Consider the following 17,161-nt stretch of genomic DNA (forward strand, 5'->3'; position numbering starts at 1 on the left):
TTTCATCAATTTTCCTCATCCGTCCACGACCAGGGAGATTAGCTACAGTGCCATGGGTTGCAAACTTCTTGATAATGTTGCGCACTGTGGACAAAGGCAAATCTAGTTCTCTGGAGATGGACTTGTAACCTTGAGATTGTTGATATTTTGCCACAATTTTGGTTCTCAGGTCCTCAGACAGTTCTCGTCTCCTCTTTCTGTTGTCCATGCTTAGTGTGGCACAGACAGACACACAATGCAAAGGTTAAGTGAACGTCTCTCCTTTTTATCTGCTTTCAGGTGTGATTTCTATATTGCCCACACCTGTTACTTGCCCCAGGTGAGTTTACAGGAGCATCACATGCTTGTAACATTCTTATTTATCCGCAGTTGTGAAAGGGTGCCAATACTTTTGTCCAGCCCATTTTTGGAGGTTTGTGTGACATTATGTCGAATTTGCTTTCTTTCCTCCCTTTTTTTGTTTTGTCCCAATACACACAAAGGGAATAAACATGTGTATAGCAAAACATGTGTTAATGCAATACGTTTCGTGAGAAATACATGATTTCCTGGAGAAATATCAAGGGTGCCAACAATTTCGGCCATGACTGTATATATATTGTAACAAGGTTAGCTCGGCAGCGGGTGTGTGTGACCCCCTGGATGGGTGCACAACACAAAAAGATAGGCACAGCACAACAATAGTGGAGGTGAAAACAAACAGGTGCAATTTATTTACAATATTTACAGAACAAATGATAAACCAAAAAGAAACATCAAAATAAATCCTGGCCAACTTGGCTACTTACTGCAACAACAGCTTTTCCCTAGCTACCCACTAGGTACAGCCTGCTGCTATACCTAGTTGCTAGTACTGGGAGGTTAGCCACACAGGCTTTGGTCTCTCTGCACACAGATAACAGGTCAGCTCCCCAGACAGTTCAGGCACAGATCTGGTTCCAGGGTGGAGCCACTCCCTAAGCACTCTGGGAAGCTTTATACAGGTGTTAATGAGCCCACTACCTTCAGCTGGGCTCATTATCTCAGTGCTGAAGGACTCAGCACTTCCCTCTAGTGGTACAAATCCCCATAAACCCTGAACCTCGGACAAATATATCGTCCATCCAGGACGCAACCAGGTGATTTCACCTGCCTACTGTCACATACCCCCCCCTCTTGTTTAAACCTTGGGGTTGTAACACCAGTAGCCAGGCAGGCGTGTACCCGGGATAAAGCATCCACATTTCCCATCTGAACACCGGGGCGATGCTTCACCGTGAAGGTAAATTCCTGTAGGGCCAGAAACCACCTATTTACCCTTCTATTGGTCTCCTTATTTTGAGCCATCCATTTCAAGGGAGCGTGATCTGTGATCAGGTCAAAATGTCTGCCCAGCAGATAGTACCGAAGGGAATCTAGGGCCCACTTTACCGCTAAACACTCCTTCTCAATCGTGGCGTAATTTTCCTCGTGAGACTTTAGCTTTCGGCTGAGATAGATTACTGGGTGCTCCTCCCCCTGCCAAACCTGGGACAGCACTGCTCCTAAGCCAACATTGGATGCATCCGTCTGGACCACAAAGTCTTTTGAGAAGTCTGGTGAGTATAGGACTGGCTGGCTACATAAGGCCCTTTTTAAAGACAGGAAGGCTGCTTCAGCATCAGGGGACCACTTAACCATGACAGACTCCTTCCCTTTTGTCAGGTTGGTTAGGGGTACTGCCATAGAAGCAAAATGGGGAATGAAGCGCCGATAGTAGCCAGCAATTCCTAGAAAAGCCCGTACCTGCTTTTTGTTATTTGGGCGTGGCCAATTCTGTATTGCTTCCACTTTGTTTATCTGAGGTTTTATTACCCCTCTCCCAATAGTGTACCCCAGGTACTTGGCCTCCTCCTGTCCAATCGTACACTTCTTTGGGTTGGCCGTAAACCCAGCTTTCCGTATTGAGTCTAGCACAGCCTGAACTTTTGGCAAATGTGAGGCCCAGTCTGCGCTATGGATAATCACATCGTCCAAGTACGCTGCAGCATACTTCTGATGGGGACGAAGAATCTGATCCATTTTTCGCTGAAAGGTGGCCGGTGCATTCTGTAACCCGAACGGCATTCTTTTATACTGGAATGACCCTTCTGGGGTTACAAATGCAGTCTTCTCCTTTGCCGACTTAGCTAGGGGAATTTGCCAATAACCTTTCGTCAAGTCTAGTGTTGTCATGTACCGGGCTGCTCCCAGTCGGTCGATTAGTTCATCTATCCTTGGCATGGGGTAGGTGTCAAATTTTGTAACTTTATTCAACTGTCGAAAGTCGTTACAAAATCGCCAGCTCCCATCTGGTTTGGGCACCAACACTATGGGGTTGGACCAGTCACTTTGGGACTCCTCTATCACCCCCAAATCTAGCATTCTCTGTACTTCCCCACGTATTGCCTCCCGTCGAGCCTCTGGGATTCTATAGGGTTTCAGTTTTACTCTTTCACCCGGTGGGGTGATAATGTCATGCTCCACCCCCGAGGTTTGTCCCGGCAGCTCAGAAAAAACCTCTGTGTTGCGGAGCACAAACTCTTTAGCCTCCTGTTTTTGAATTGTAGACAACGTGACTGCTATTCCAACCTCCGGAACAAAGCAGTTAGATGGCGCTGGTGACAAACCCTCAGCAACTAGGGATTCCCTGTCCCTCCAGGCCTTTAGCAGATTAATGTGGTAGATCTGCTCCGGTTTCCGCCTTCCTGGTTGTCTGACCCTGTAATTCACCTCACTCACTTTCTCAATCACCTCGTATGGGCCATGCCATTTGGCCAGGAATTTGCTTTCAACCGTAGGGATTAGCACTAGCACTCTATCTCCTTCAGCAAACGACCTGGTCTGGGCCCCCCGATTGTACACCCTCTGCTGCGCTAACTGTGCTTGGGACAAATGTTCCTTTACGATAGGCATGACCTGGGCAATTCTATCTTGCATTTGGGCGACGTGCTCAATCACACTCTGATGGGGAGAACTCTCACTTTCCCAAGTTTCCTTGGCGATATCTAACAGCCCCCTTGGGTGTCTCCCATAGAGCAACTCAAATGGTGAAAACCCTGTGGAGGACTGGGGTACCTCCCGGATGGCAAACATCAAATAGGGTACTAAATAATCCCAACCCCTTCCATCCTTATCTACCACCTTCCTTAGCATTTGTTTCAGGGTTTTGTTGAACCTTTCCACCAACCCGTCAGTTTGGGGATGATACACAGAGGTGCGCAACTGTTTTACCTTGAACAGTTTGCACAGCTCTTTCATCACCCGGGACATAAAGGGGGTTCCCTGGTCCGTCAGCAGTTCCTTTGAAATACCCACTCGGCTGAAAACGAGGAATAGCTCCTTAGCTATTGTCTTGGCAGAGGTATTTCGGAGTGGAATTGCTTCTGGATAGCGGGTGGCATAGTCGAGTATGACCAACAGGTACTGATGCCCCCTAGCGGATTTCACCAGCGGACCTACCAAATCCATGGCAATCCTTTCAAAGGGGACCTCAATGATGGGAAGAGGTACCAGTGGACTACGGAAATGGGGCATAGGGGCCGACTTCTGACACACAGGGCAAGAGGAACAGTAATTTTCCACCTCCTTAATGACCCCAGGCCAATAGAACCGCTGCAATACTCTTTCCCGTGTTTTCTCCGCCCCCAAATGACCCCCAAGGATGTGTCCATGGGCCAACTCCAACACCAACTTCCTGTAAGGTCTGGGCACCACCAGTTGCTCAATGGTTTCTTCTGCCCCCTGAGAAACTCGATAGAGTAGGTCCCTTTCCACAAGGAAGTATGGATAAGCAACAGTTTTCTCAGGACTCACTAGTTGGCCATCTACTTTTACTACATTTTCCCGGGCTTTTATCAGCGTGGGGTCTTTCAGTTGTTCGGTGGCAAAATTTTCCCTATGCACCTCTAAGTCCGAGAAATCCACAACCGGCAGATTTTCATCTGAGGAGGCGGGCTCCTCCCCAGTTCCTTGGGTCTCCCCAGCTAGTACCGACAAGGGGAACTTGGGAGAGACCTCACCACACTCAGACGCTTTCTGGGATTCACCTTCCTGGTCTGCAGGGGAGACAGTGGGGGGGTCAGAACAATCCCAGAGTTCCCAGAATTTTGGAAAATCCCTCCCCACAATGGCATCATGTGGTAAATGAGGTACCAATCCTACCTGATGAGACAGGTTACCTTTGGGGGTCTCAAAAAACACAGTAGCCACGGGATACTCCCTAGTGTCCCCATGCACACAAATCACTGCCACCTTTTTATGCCCAGAGACCTTTGTAGTGACCATCTCCTCTCTTATCAAGGTTACCAGGCTACCTGAATCCAGCAACCCCACAATATTATTTCCATTAACAGTCATTTTGCACAAATGTTTCTCAGTGCCCAGGCTGGCCGTGCATACCACTGTCGCAAACAGCGACTGACGTCTATTGCTCAGAAAGTCACACTGCATAGGCTCATCCACCACTGGGCAATTGGCTGCAATGTGTCCCTCTTGCCGGCAGCGGTAACAAATAATTTTTTTCACCGCTTCTTGCGGCCTTGGCCTTCCTGGCCGCTCTTGCCAGACATTGGGTAATACTCCCACCCTCTCACTCTCTCCACCCTCACCCCTTGTAGTCATCTTACCCGCCGCTGGGGATGGTCTGGTCTTAGGGTGGAAAGTCCGTGAGTCTCTGGACGAAGAGGTCAGGTTCTCAGTAGCCAAGTATCTCTCCACTAGATCCACCAGCTTGTCTGCAGTTTCTGGGTCTCCATGGCTGACCCACTTTTGAATAGTATTAGGCAGAGACCTTAGGAACCGATCCATGACGACACGTTCCACAATTTTTGGGGCGGTCAAAGTCTCTGGCTGCAGCCACTTCCTGCTCAGGTGAATGAGATCATACATCTGTGACCTGGGAGGTTTCCCAAGCCGAAAAGTCCAATTATGTACCCGCTGAGCACGGACAGCGAGGGTAACACCCAACCGGGCCAAAATTTCCACTTTTAGCACATCATAGTTTTTGGCTTGGTCCGGCTCCAGGTCATAGTAAGCTTTTTGCGACTCTCCAGTTAATAATGGGGCCATCAATCCAGCCCACTGTTCTTTAGGCCACTTTTCCCTTTCAGCAGTCCTTTCAAAGGTGGTTAGAAACACCTCTGGATCATCCTCTCCAGTCATTTTTGGCAATAAACGGCCCACAGAAAATGATGGTGTTTTACCAGAATCATCACCAGCCTCAGTCTGCTGCCTCTGCTGGAGCTGCTTCAAAACAGCCTCAATTTGTTGCTGGTGTTTCTGGTCCTGTTGCACCAGCAATTCCCTATGGCGGACCTCTGCTTGTTCCAAGGCCTTCTGCTGGGCTGCAATGCTCTGCTGGAAACTTGCATTTGCCTGCTGTTGATTGGCATTTGCCTGTTGTTGATTGGCATTTGCCAGAGCCAACTGTCTGATTATCTCCTCCATGCTGGCCTTTAGTTACCACAACTGCCCGCATCCTCCACCATATGTAACAAGGTTAGCTCGGCAGCGGGTGTGTGTGACCCCCTGGATGGGTGCACAACACAAAAAGATAGGCACAGCACAATAGTGGAGGTGAAAACAAACAGGTGCAATTTATTTACAATATTTACAGAACAAATGATAAACCAAAAAGAAACATCAAAATAAATCCTGGCCAACTTGGCTACTTACTGCAACAACAGCTTTTCCCTAGCTACCCACTAGGTACAGCCTGCTGCTATACCTAGTTGCTAGTACTGGGAGGTTAGCCACACAGGCTTTGGTCTCTCTGCACACAGATAACAGGTCAGCTCCCCAGACAGTTCAGGCACAGATCTGGTTCCAGGGTGGAGCCACTCCCTAAGCACTCTGGGAAGCTTTATACAGGTGTTAATGAGCCCACTACCTTCAGCTGGGCTCATTATCTCAGTGCTGAAGGACTTAGCACTTCCCTCTAGTGGTACAAATCCCCATAAACCCTGAACCTCGGACAAATATATCGTCCATCCAGGACGCAACCAGGTGATTTCACCTGCCTACTGTCACAATATATATATATATATATATATATATATACAGTTGTGTTCAAAATAATAGCAGTGTGTTGAAAAAAGTGAATAAAGCTCAAAATCCTTCTAATAGCTTTTATTTCCATACACACAAATGCATTGGGAACACTACACATTCTATTCCAAATCAAAACATGAAGAAAAATATATCAAATTTGTGTTGTTTCTCTAAAAAAAATGAAGAAAAGTTAATATTAGACTGTTTAAAAAAATAGCAGTGTTTGTATTCTTCTTTACAAACTCAAACATTTACTAAACTGAAAAATGTTTGAAGATTTTGCTTTCCTTTGAATCACTTAATTAATATTGAGTTGTATAAGCACTGTTTCTGAGAACTGCTGTACATCTGTGTTGCATGGAGTCAACCAACTTCTGGCATTCCAGCCCAGGATGATTGTACTACATTCCACAGTTCTTCTCTATTTCTTGGTTTTGCCTCAGAAACTGCATTTTTGATGTCACCCCACAAGTTTTCTATTGGATTAAGATCTGGGGATTGGGCTGGCCACTCCATAACGTAAATCTTGTTGGTCTGGAACCGAGATGTTGCACGTTTACTGGTGTGTTTGGAGTCGTTGTCTTATTGGAACACCCATTTCAAGGGCATTTCCTCTTGAGCATAAGCCAGCATGACCTCTTCAAGTATTCTGATGTATTCAAACTGATCCATGATCCCTGGTATGCGATAAATAGGCCCAACACCGTAGTATGAGAAATATCCCCATATCATGATGCTTGTGCAACCATGCTTCACTGTCTTCACAGTGTACTGTGGCTTGAATTCAGTGTTTGGGGGTCGTCTGACAAACTGTCTCCGGCCACTAGACCCAAAAACAACAATCTTACTTTCATCAGTCCACAAAATGTTGCGCCATTTCTCTTTAGGCCAGTCAATGTGCTCTTTGGCAAATTGTAACCTCTTCAGCACATGTCTTTTTTTCAACAGTGGGACTTTGCGGGGGCTTCTTGCAGATAGCTTGGCTTCACATAGGCGTCTTCCAATTGTAACAGTACTCACAGGTAACTTTAGACCTTCTTTGATCTTCCTGGAGCTGATTGTTGGCTGAGTCCTTGCCATTTTGGTTATTCTTCTATCCATTCGAATGGTAGTTTTCCGCTTTCTTCCACGTCTTTCAGGTTTTGGTTGCCATTTTAAAGCATTTGCGATCATTTTAGCTGAGCAGCCTATCATTTTATGCACTTCTTTATATGTTTTCCCCTCTCCAATCAACTTTTTAATCAAGGTACGCTGTTCTTCTGAACAATGTCTGGAACGACCCATTTTCCTCAGAATTTCAGAGAGAAATGCAATGTAACCAGCATGTACAACATTTGCTGCCTTCCTTCCTTAAATAGGGGCAATAATTGCCACCTGTTTTTCAAAGAATGAATGACCTCACTAATAGAACTCCACACTGCTATTATTTTGATCATGCTCCTTTCAATGAGTGATTCAATTACACAGAATCAGCAGCATGCATGTCATGACTGTTATTTGCTATGTAGAAATATCATTTCTACCAAAAACAGTGATTGATCAGGTTAGTGATGTCTGACTGCTATTATATTGAACACAACTGTGTATATATATAATGCTGAATACAAGATTCTAAATTGCTTAGTGCCATTATATAATTTAATTTTACCTAGCTGCTTATTTTAGCAACTTGCCTGAAAGCATGAAGTACTGAAATACCAATTATATACAGAACCGGTCTTTAGCATGCAACTGCCATCTCTTTGTCAATTGACCCCTTTAGATATGAGTAGTTTCTTCTGGTAGGGCATTATTAAATGTGACTTCTGAGCACAGTCCATTTTTTTATATTCCTTTTACAATGTAACAAGCGACTTGGTAAAAAATTTTTGAGTCATCTGGCCTGCATAGTGAAGCAATGTTCCTGTTGATTGGATTGATTATCGTGTAGTTCTAATAAAAGGGGCTTCCGATATGTGTAATCTAATTTGTTCCAGGTCAAGACTACATCCAGCTGGAAGTCATTTCACCTGCTGGTAATTCCTTCAAAAGTGAAGTCATTTTGTACCTGTTACTGATGAATGTGTACTGTGTCCTTTATAAAGTAAACTGAAAATAGAACATTGCTGAGCTATCCAGACGTTATAAGGTTTATGACCTGCACATGATTAGTGCTCTGCATCCTTAGAATTACTCATAAACTGGACTGAACACTGATTCTACTTAAATGAGAAAGCACAACACAAGTGGGCTTGTTTACTCATATGTCGATTTTCTGTAAAGCATCGTGACTGAGCCATGTGTATGTAGGCAGGTACCTACCGATGGGTTGCACAACATGTCATGTCTCTGTATTTCAGTGCACTGTGTAAAGCTGGTGTTAGTGAGAATTAGACACCAGGCTGCCTAAGGAGGTAGAAAGAGGTTAAGGTTGCTACTCCAAGGCTTTCATGGTCCTGTTTCCTGACTCATAAATACAAGTGGAGGTAACTAGAGTGTTCACCAGTTTTGGGGTACCCAGTTCGGGTACTGAAGCTAACACATGTCCTCTGATAAGAAGACTCTTCCTTGCGTAGAGGTATGATATGGGCAGCTTGATCCAGTTTGGTTGCAATGAAATGAACTGTGTCTTCAATAAACTGTGCAAATTGTGATCTATTAACTTTGTATGTGCCAGCACCTTCAGTGAATGTTCCAAGCTACAAAGTGCCTGGTCTGAAATCTCTCAAAGGGGTGCATGTATGGCAGGATTATCAGAAGAACAAGGGCTCACAACAGTGGATGTGTGCTACCAAGGTCTACAAGTGGGACTGTTGCTTGGAAGATCTAAGTACCGTTGCCACAAGTAACCAGTAGCATGTTAGTGCCGAAGTCGGCAATTGGCATGTTCAGTTCAGTCAGTTCAGTGTGACTGACAGGGATGATGGTGATCTCTGGTTAGTGAGGGGGTGCTGTATGTGACCCCCTCCTTAGTGGCTGGTGCCCCTCTGTAACCGGGACCAAACCGTGTCATGGAGTCCCGTTGTACCTAGCCTTATGTCATAGGTAGATAGAGTGAAGAGGATGATACTAACAATAATATTAATCTTTATTTTATATAGTGTCTTTAAAGGTAGCTTCTCAAAGCACTTTACAAAGAAAATTCAAGAAATACACAGGATAAAATAGAGGAAAAAAGGGACAATTACATGAACTCTTCTCTAAAGGAAAACATTTTTAGATTTGATTTGAAATAGTTTAGAGAAGATAACTCTCTGATGTTCTTTGGAAGTGAATTCCAGAGTTTTGGAGCATACCATTAGAAGGCTCTGTCTCCCATCGTGTGTAGGTGAGTAGGGGACACACACAGAAGACCATTACTACAGGAGTGGAGGTTATGAGGAGGGGAGTAAGTTAGTAAAAGTTCAATGAGATAATGGGGTGCCAAAACATGAAGAGCCTTAAAAGGGAGCAAGAGAATTTTAAAATCTATGCAAAACCTGACGGGTAGCCAGTGCAAGGACTCCAGGATATGGGTAATATGATCACTTGTACCAGAAGTAGTCTGGTATCTGGCTGCAGGATTGTGTACATGTAGCATCCTCTAGTGTGCTACTAGATCTATAGGTAAATCTATTGTGCATGACTCATGATAACTGTGTGAGTCTGTAAATCATGTTGGGTTACTGCAGGTCAGGCTGGATGGCTTAACAGGTTGGGACTCTATCAGATCCACCTGGTTCTGGAGGACCATGAAACTTTCCAGACACCAGTGGGCGGAAAGTGTGGAGACCTAATCTGTATGTTTAAGGGAGTCTAACCAATCCCAGGTTTGGAGGCTCTGGTAGAGTGGTGGAATGTGAATCGGGTGGAAGATGGAGTGATGAGGAGACTGTCAGTGGCCTGGGAGGGGTCCCCTATGTCTAGTGGAGCTGGCCTCCAGGTAGGGCTTGGGCTGGCTCAGGAAGGTCTATTAAGCACTACAGCATGAACAGGATAAAGGCCTGGGAGCAGTGGAAGCAAGGAGGACAGAGTGAGTACATCAGCACACCCAGGGATCTACAAGTGGAGATACTGCCACATGTAGCAAGCTTTGAAAAAACAGCACTGTGCTTAATCCTTTATTCTTGCCCAGGGAGATCTCCAGAGCAGCCAGGCTGGTAGTGTCTGCAAGCTTAGGAGCTGGAAGCAGTTCTACAGAGGAGAGGAGACATCTCTGCATGTAGTTTGCAACAAGCTAAGCTAACTTTAAGGGGACCTGCAAGTCCCTAGCCCGTAAGGGGCATTTGCTACTTATCAGTAAGGACATTTCAAGGAACAGAACAGTCCATGATCTGTTTCTGTAAATAGGAAGGACGTTGTTCCTGTGGATTGATTCAGTCAAGTTGTGCATTCCATAATCCCTATTACCCTATCTAAGTTATATTCCCTAATAAAAGAACAAAAACCAAGCTCATGGACTGTTCACTGACTGTGGATGCAAGTGTGAAAATGCGTGTTGCAATTAATATGGGATTTAGGTACACTAACGAGTAGAGCATTGCAGGTGTCATGCGAGAGAACACAAATGTGTGGATCAGCTGTTCAGCTACAGTGTATGACAGCATAGGACGCAGCCCAGCAATGTTCCTCAAGTGGAAAAAAGATGTTCTGACAACATTTTGTACATGTGAATCAAAAGTTAAACTAGTAGAGATTTCTCATTTTAGAATGAAGCTCAAGTACAGGATTGACCTTACATAATTGATGGCGGGTGCCAATAAGCATGACTTCAGTCCTGTCACAGTTTAATTTAAGGAGATTGTGGGCCATCAACATTTTTATATCACAAATACAGTTACTTTAGGAGAGAAGCAGCCAAAGTAGAATCTGGTTTAGTGTTACATACAGTCATGGCCGAAATTGTTGGCACCCTTGATATTTTTCCTGAAAATCAAGTATTTCACACAAAAAAGGTATTGCATTAACACATGTTTTGCTATACACATGTTTATTCCCTTTGTATGTATTGGAACAAATATAAAACAGAGGCAGAAAAGCAAATATGACATAATGTCACACAAAACCCCAAAAATGGGCTGGACAAAAGTATTGGCACCCTTAACTTAATATTTGGTTGCACACCCTTTGGAAAACATAACTGAAATCAGTCGCTTCCTATAACCATCAATAAGCTTCTGACACCTCTCACCCGGAATTTTGGACCACTCTTCCTTTGCAAACAGCTCCAGGTCTCTCTTATTGGAAGGACACCTTTTCCCAACAGCAATTTTAAGATCTCTCCACAGGTGTTCAATGGGATTTAGATCTGGGCTCATTGCTGGCCACTTCAGAACTCTCCAGCGCTTCTTTGCCATCCATTTCTGAGTGCTTTTTGACGTATGTTTGGGGTCATTGTCCTGCTGGAAGACCCAGGATCTTGGACGCAAACCCAGCTTTCTGACACTGGGCCCTACAGTGCGACCCAAAATCCTTTGGTAATCCTCAGATTTCATGATGCCTTGCACACAGTCAAGGCACCCAGTGCCAGAGGCAGCAAAACAACCCCAAAACATCATTGAACCTCCACCATATTTTACCGTAGGTACTGTGTTTTGTTCTTTGTAGGCCTCATTCCGTTTTCGGTAAACAGTAGAATGATGTGCTTTACCGAAAAGCTCTATCTTGGTCTCATCTGTCCACAAGACGTTTTCCCAGAAGGCTTTTGGCTTACTCAAGTACATTTTGGCAAACTGTAGTCTTGCTTTTTTATGTCTCTGTGTCAGCAGTGGGGTCCTCCTGGGTCTCCTGCCATAGCGTTTCATTTCATTTAAATGTCGACGGATAGTTCGCGCTGACACTGATGCTCCCTGAGCCTGCAGGACAGCTTGAATGTCTTTGGAACATGTTTGGGGCTGCTTATCCACCATCCGGACTATTCTGCGTTGCAATCTTTCATCAATTTTCCTCATCCGTCCACGACCAGGGAGATTAGCTACAGTGCCATGGGTTGCAAACTTCTTGATAATGTTGCGCACTGTGGACAAAGGCAAATCTAGTTCTCTGGAGATGGACTTGTAACCTTGAGATTGTTGATATTTTGCCACAATTTTGGTTCTCAGGTCCTCAGACAGTTCTCGTCTCCTCTTTCTGTTGTCCATGCTTAGTGTGGCACAGACAGACACACAATGCAAAGGTTAAGTGAACGTCTCTCCTTTTTATCTGCTTTCAGGTGTGATTTCTATATTGCCCACACCTGTTACTTGCCCCAGGTGAGTTTACAGGAGCATCACATGCTTGTAACATTCTTATTTATCCGCAGTTGTGAAAGGGTGCCAATACTTTTGTCCAGCCCATTTTTGGAGGTTTGTGTGACATTATGTCGAATTTGCTTTCTTTCCTCCCTTTTTTTGTTTTGTCCCAATACACACAAAGGGAATAAACATGTGTATAGCAAAACATGTGTTAATGCAATACGTTTCGTGAGAAATACATGATTTCCTGGAGAAATATCAAGGGTGCCAACAATTTCGGCCATGACTGTAGTTAGTCTGGCTGAAAAAAGTCCATCCAGTTCAACCATTAAAAAAAAAAAAAAAAAAAAAAGTTGTAATCCTATACCCACAGTTGATCCAGAGGAAGGCAAAAAAAACCCAGCAAAGCATGATCCAATTTGCTCCTACAGGGAAATAAATTCCTTCCTGATCCCCCGAGAGGCAATAGGATATTCCCTGGATCAACTTTACCTATAAATGTTAGTATCCAGTTATATTCTGTGTATCCAAGAAAGAATCCAGGCCTTTTTTAATGGAGCTGGCCAGAACCAACTCTTGAGGGAGTCTATTCCACAGCTCTCACTGTGAAGAAACCTTTCCGTGTTTGGAGATTAAATTTAATTTTCTCCAGATGTAAAGAGTGTCCCCTTGTCCTCTGTGATGACCTCAGGATGAATAACTCTACACCGAGTTCACTATATGAACCACTGATGTATTTATACATGTTTATCATACCCCCCTTAATCTCCTCTTCTCAAGAGAGAATAAATTCAGTTCCTCTAATCTTTCCTCATAGCTGAGCTCCTCCATGCCTCTTATCAGTTTGGTTGCCCTTCTCTGTACTTTCTCCAGTTCCCCAATGTTCTTTTTGTGAATTGGTGCCCAAAACTGAACTGCATATTCCAGATGAGGTCTTACTAATGATTTGTACAGGGGTAATATGATATCTCTCTCTCTGGAGTCTATACCTCTTTTAATACAAGAGAAAATTTTGCTCACGTTAGAAACTGCAGCTTGGCATTGCATGCCATTATTAAGCTTGTGATCTACCAGAACTCCCAGATCCTTCTCCACCATTGATTCCCCCAGTTGTACCCCCCTAGTATGTATGATGCATGCATATTCTTAGCCCCCAAGTGCATAACCTTACATTTATCATCATTAAACCTCATTTGCCACATAGTTGCCCAATTAAACAGTGCATTGAGGTCAGCTTGTAAGATGAAGACATCCTGTAAGGACGTTATTCCACTGCACAGCTTGGTGTCATCTGCAAAGACCGAAATGGGATTTTTAATCCTAGAACCTATATCATTTATAAATATATTAAGAAGTAAGGGTCCCAACACGGAACCTTGGGGTACACCACTGACAACCCTAGACCATTCAGAGTATGAATCATTAACCACTACTCTCTGAATACGATCTTTTAGCCAGTTTTCTATCCATTTACATACAGATTTTTCCAAGCCTGTAGACTTTACCTTACACATTAGCCATGTGTGGGGAACTGTGTCAAACGCTTTTGCAAAATTGAAGTATACCACGTCCACCGCCACCCCTCTGTCCAAGGTTTTGCTCACCTCCTCATAAAAAGAAATCAGATTTGTTTGACTTCTGTCTTTCATGAGTCCATGCTGTCTGTTGCTTAAAATATTTTTTTCCAGCAAGAACTCATCTATGCGGTCTTGTATTAAACTCTCCAGTATCTTCCCAACTATAGAAGTTAAACTAACAAGTCTATAATTACTTGGTAAAGATTTTGACCCCTTTTGAAATATTGGCACCACATTAGCCTTATGCCAATCCAGTGGTACTATGCCAGTCATTAAAGAGTCCCTAAAAATGAGAAAGAATGGATCAATTCTTTAAGGACCCGTGGGTGTATGCCATCCGGTCCAGGTTCTTTATTCATCTTTATTCTGTCTAAATATTTTTGGATCATATCAATTGTGAGCCAATGTGCATCATCTGGAGCTGTGTCAATACCATGCCCATTATGGACAAGAGCTCCCCCATGCTCCTTTGCATACGCAGAGGTGAAGAAGGTACTAAATAATTTTGCCTTCTCTTTGTCTCCGTCACCCACTCTAGATTATTTTGTAAAGGACCTACATACTCGGACCGGACTTTTTTACTATTAATATATTTGAAGAATTTTTTGGGGTTGGTCCTGCTATCTTTTGCAATCTGTCGTTTGTTTTCATTTTTTGCAGCCTTTATTTCATTTTTTTTGCATATTCTGTTATATTCTTTGTAATGTTTAAACAATGATAGCGTGCCTTCATTTTTATATTTAATAAAACCTCTTTGCTTCTTATCTATAGCTTTTTTAACTTTGGCCGTAAGCCACATAGGTTTGATTTTTAGCCTTTTAAACATGTTACCCATGGGAATATACTTCGCAGTGTGTTCACGTACAGTCTTTTTGAAGAAGTGTGAATGTACAATATATCTGAGTGTCGTCAGCATAGAAGTGATAATTGAGCCCATGTGAACTAAGCAGTTGGCAAAGTGGAAACATCCTCAATTGCATGTCACTGGGAATGAGGTGACATCAAGGCTTGGCTGGACAGCGGGCTACAGGTTCCGAGGTATCCCCTCACAAAGGCTACATCATGTAGGAAAGAAAGTATACAATTAGTGACTGAAACCTCTAATGAGTTGACTGTGCCATGGAGTGCGCTCGCTTATAAGTGGGAAATGCCGCCTTAATGCTGATTCTCGCATGACGGCCGCCTCTATTAGTGTAATCAAGTGAAGAGTCTAGTGTCCCCCTTTAGGGTGATAAATCTCGCCCACAATTATAACCCTGTATAGCTGCATTTTCAACTTAAAGGGGGGCAGTTGGAATGTGCTAAAAACGTTGTTCATCTGCCTATTTTTACTGGCCCCCAACCAAATTAAACAGTAAACTAAGTGTAAAAGATGCAAATATGCATGAAGGAAACCCTATAGTGAAATCATTAGAGGATTTGTGCTTTGCAACTACAGTATCAGAAACATCGTGCCCACGATCAGACTAATGTGCATGAGCATCAAAATGTACACACAGGTGTGTGCACATCCTCTGGCCATTGCTAGATGGTCTTTCAGTCTTTTCTACTGTGTTCCTGATCCTGAAGCTATACTGACCTTGTTATTGACCCAACTTCCACCTGACCTGCTTTCGGATTACCCTTGTCTACCTATGTTTGCTGCTTGTCTCCATTACTGACCTCAACCTGCACTTCTCACCATGATTCTGCTCATTGACTTTGTATCTCACTGCCTACATGTTGCCAGCCTCTGCTTTATTCCTGACTCCAATCCTGCCCATGATTTGGTGCCTTGTTGATCAGCTGTTATTGGACCCGGCTTAGGAATTGACTCTGAACGTGATGTATCCACGGTGTACCACCAACTGTTCCCCTTCTCATTTAAGTCTAGTGCTGCCAAATTCCTGTGTTCAGGATCTGCCCTTCCATCACCCCTGAAGACCCAGTCTCAACTTCCAGGAGTGCCCAAATGGAATCTGTGCAGAGGCCACCCTCATCATCTCGGACTTCACATACAGGTACATGACATTCAGAAAGGAGAAGTAATGTATTGTTTCATTGAGCATATATTTTGAGATAATGTTTACCATATTGTGATTTTTTTATGTTACTTTTACATCTTTACAAGGTGCTGTTTTATATTTTGTTTTATATGAAATACAGAGATCTGTAAATACAGTTATGACATCAGTGCTACTCTCTGCATCATTACACTGTGAGTGATGTGTGCCTTGGTGGCACCCCCTCAGGAAATGGGTCCATGATGTCCTGCACTCACATTATCTCCTCAGTCTTCTACACTGAATGTCACTGGGCAGTTACCCTGGAAGACTGAGGACATCTTGTGGCAGGAAAGGATAACTGCAGTGCACAGAAGGTAAGTATTGGATTCTGAGCTACTATTTTATTTTAAACTCCTGCCTGGTGGACTGTTTTATATTTTAAACATTTTGCCATGTGCTGTTCTTTAATTGTTTTACATTTTTTTAAATTGTCCAGTATTCCAGTATGTTCAGGCAGGATGCCCCTTGACTATGCCCCTTACGACGAAACTCATTGGATGGAGCCTTGTACTGACATCAGCTGAGCGGCAGTGTGTTACAGACTTGTCTCTACATTTACTTGTTTGTGAGTATCTTTATCTTACAATAAAATGGTATTATTTTAAATACTTCACTATGGGACTCTTCTCTTTCTCCTCTATATCAGATGCTGTTTGATCAAATCTGGCCAAGAATATAGTGGCAGAGGTTCATGTTAGCTAGATCTCAGAGTATCTTGGTACATTTTAAGCATATTAACCGCTTCCCCTCCGCCCTATAGCAGAAATACACTACAGGGTGGCAGAGGTGTGCAAAATTACGTATATATATATATGTGATTTTGCCATGTTGGGTAGGGGGCACGTGCAAGCCTGGTCAGGAAGGGGGTAAATCCTCTGGAGGGCAAGTGGTTAAACCTTCTTATCTTAGGGGTCTAATTATCTGGTATGCAGTGGAAGTGTTTATTGGTAGTGGAACACTGAAGTAGTTACATGGAAGAAAAACATTGCAATTTAAAATCTATAGTTACATTGGGCTTAATTTACTAAAGGCAAATGGGTTGTTCACTTTGCAATGGAATTTTCCCCAGAGCTTAAAGCGGAGTTCAAGCTGATTTAAAAATAAATAAAAGTCAGCAGCTACAAAAACTGTAGCTGCTGTCTTTTAAACTACAGACACTTACCTGTCCCTTGGTCCAGCGGTGTCCTCACCATGGCTGGTTTCATCAGCCATCTTCTCTCCCCGGCGCCGGCATCTTCAGTGTGCGCACCCAGTTGTGAGAGCCGGATGCCCACTGTGCATGCGTGAGTAGCAGTGCGCT

This window comes from Staurois parvus, unplaced genomic scaffold (genome assembly GCF_062004578.1).
Source record: "Staurois parvus isolate SC_StPar_1 unplaced genomic scaffold, SC_StPar_1.0 ptg000032l, whole genome shotgun sequence".
Classification (NCBI taxonomy): Eukaryota; Metazoa; Chordata; class Amphibia; order Anura; family Ranidae; genus Staurois; species Staurois parvus.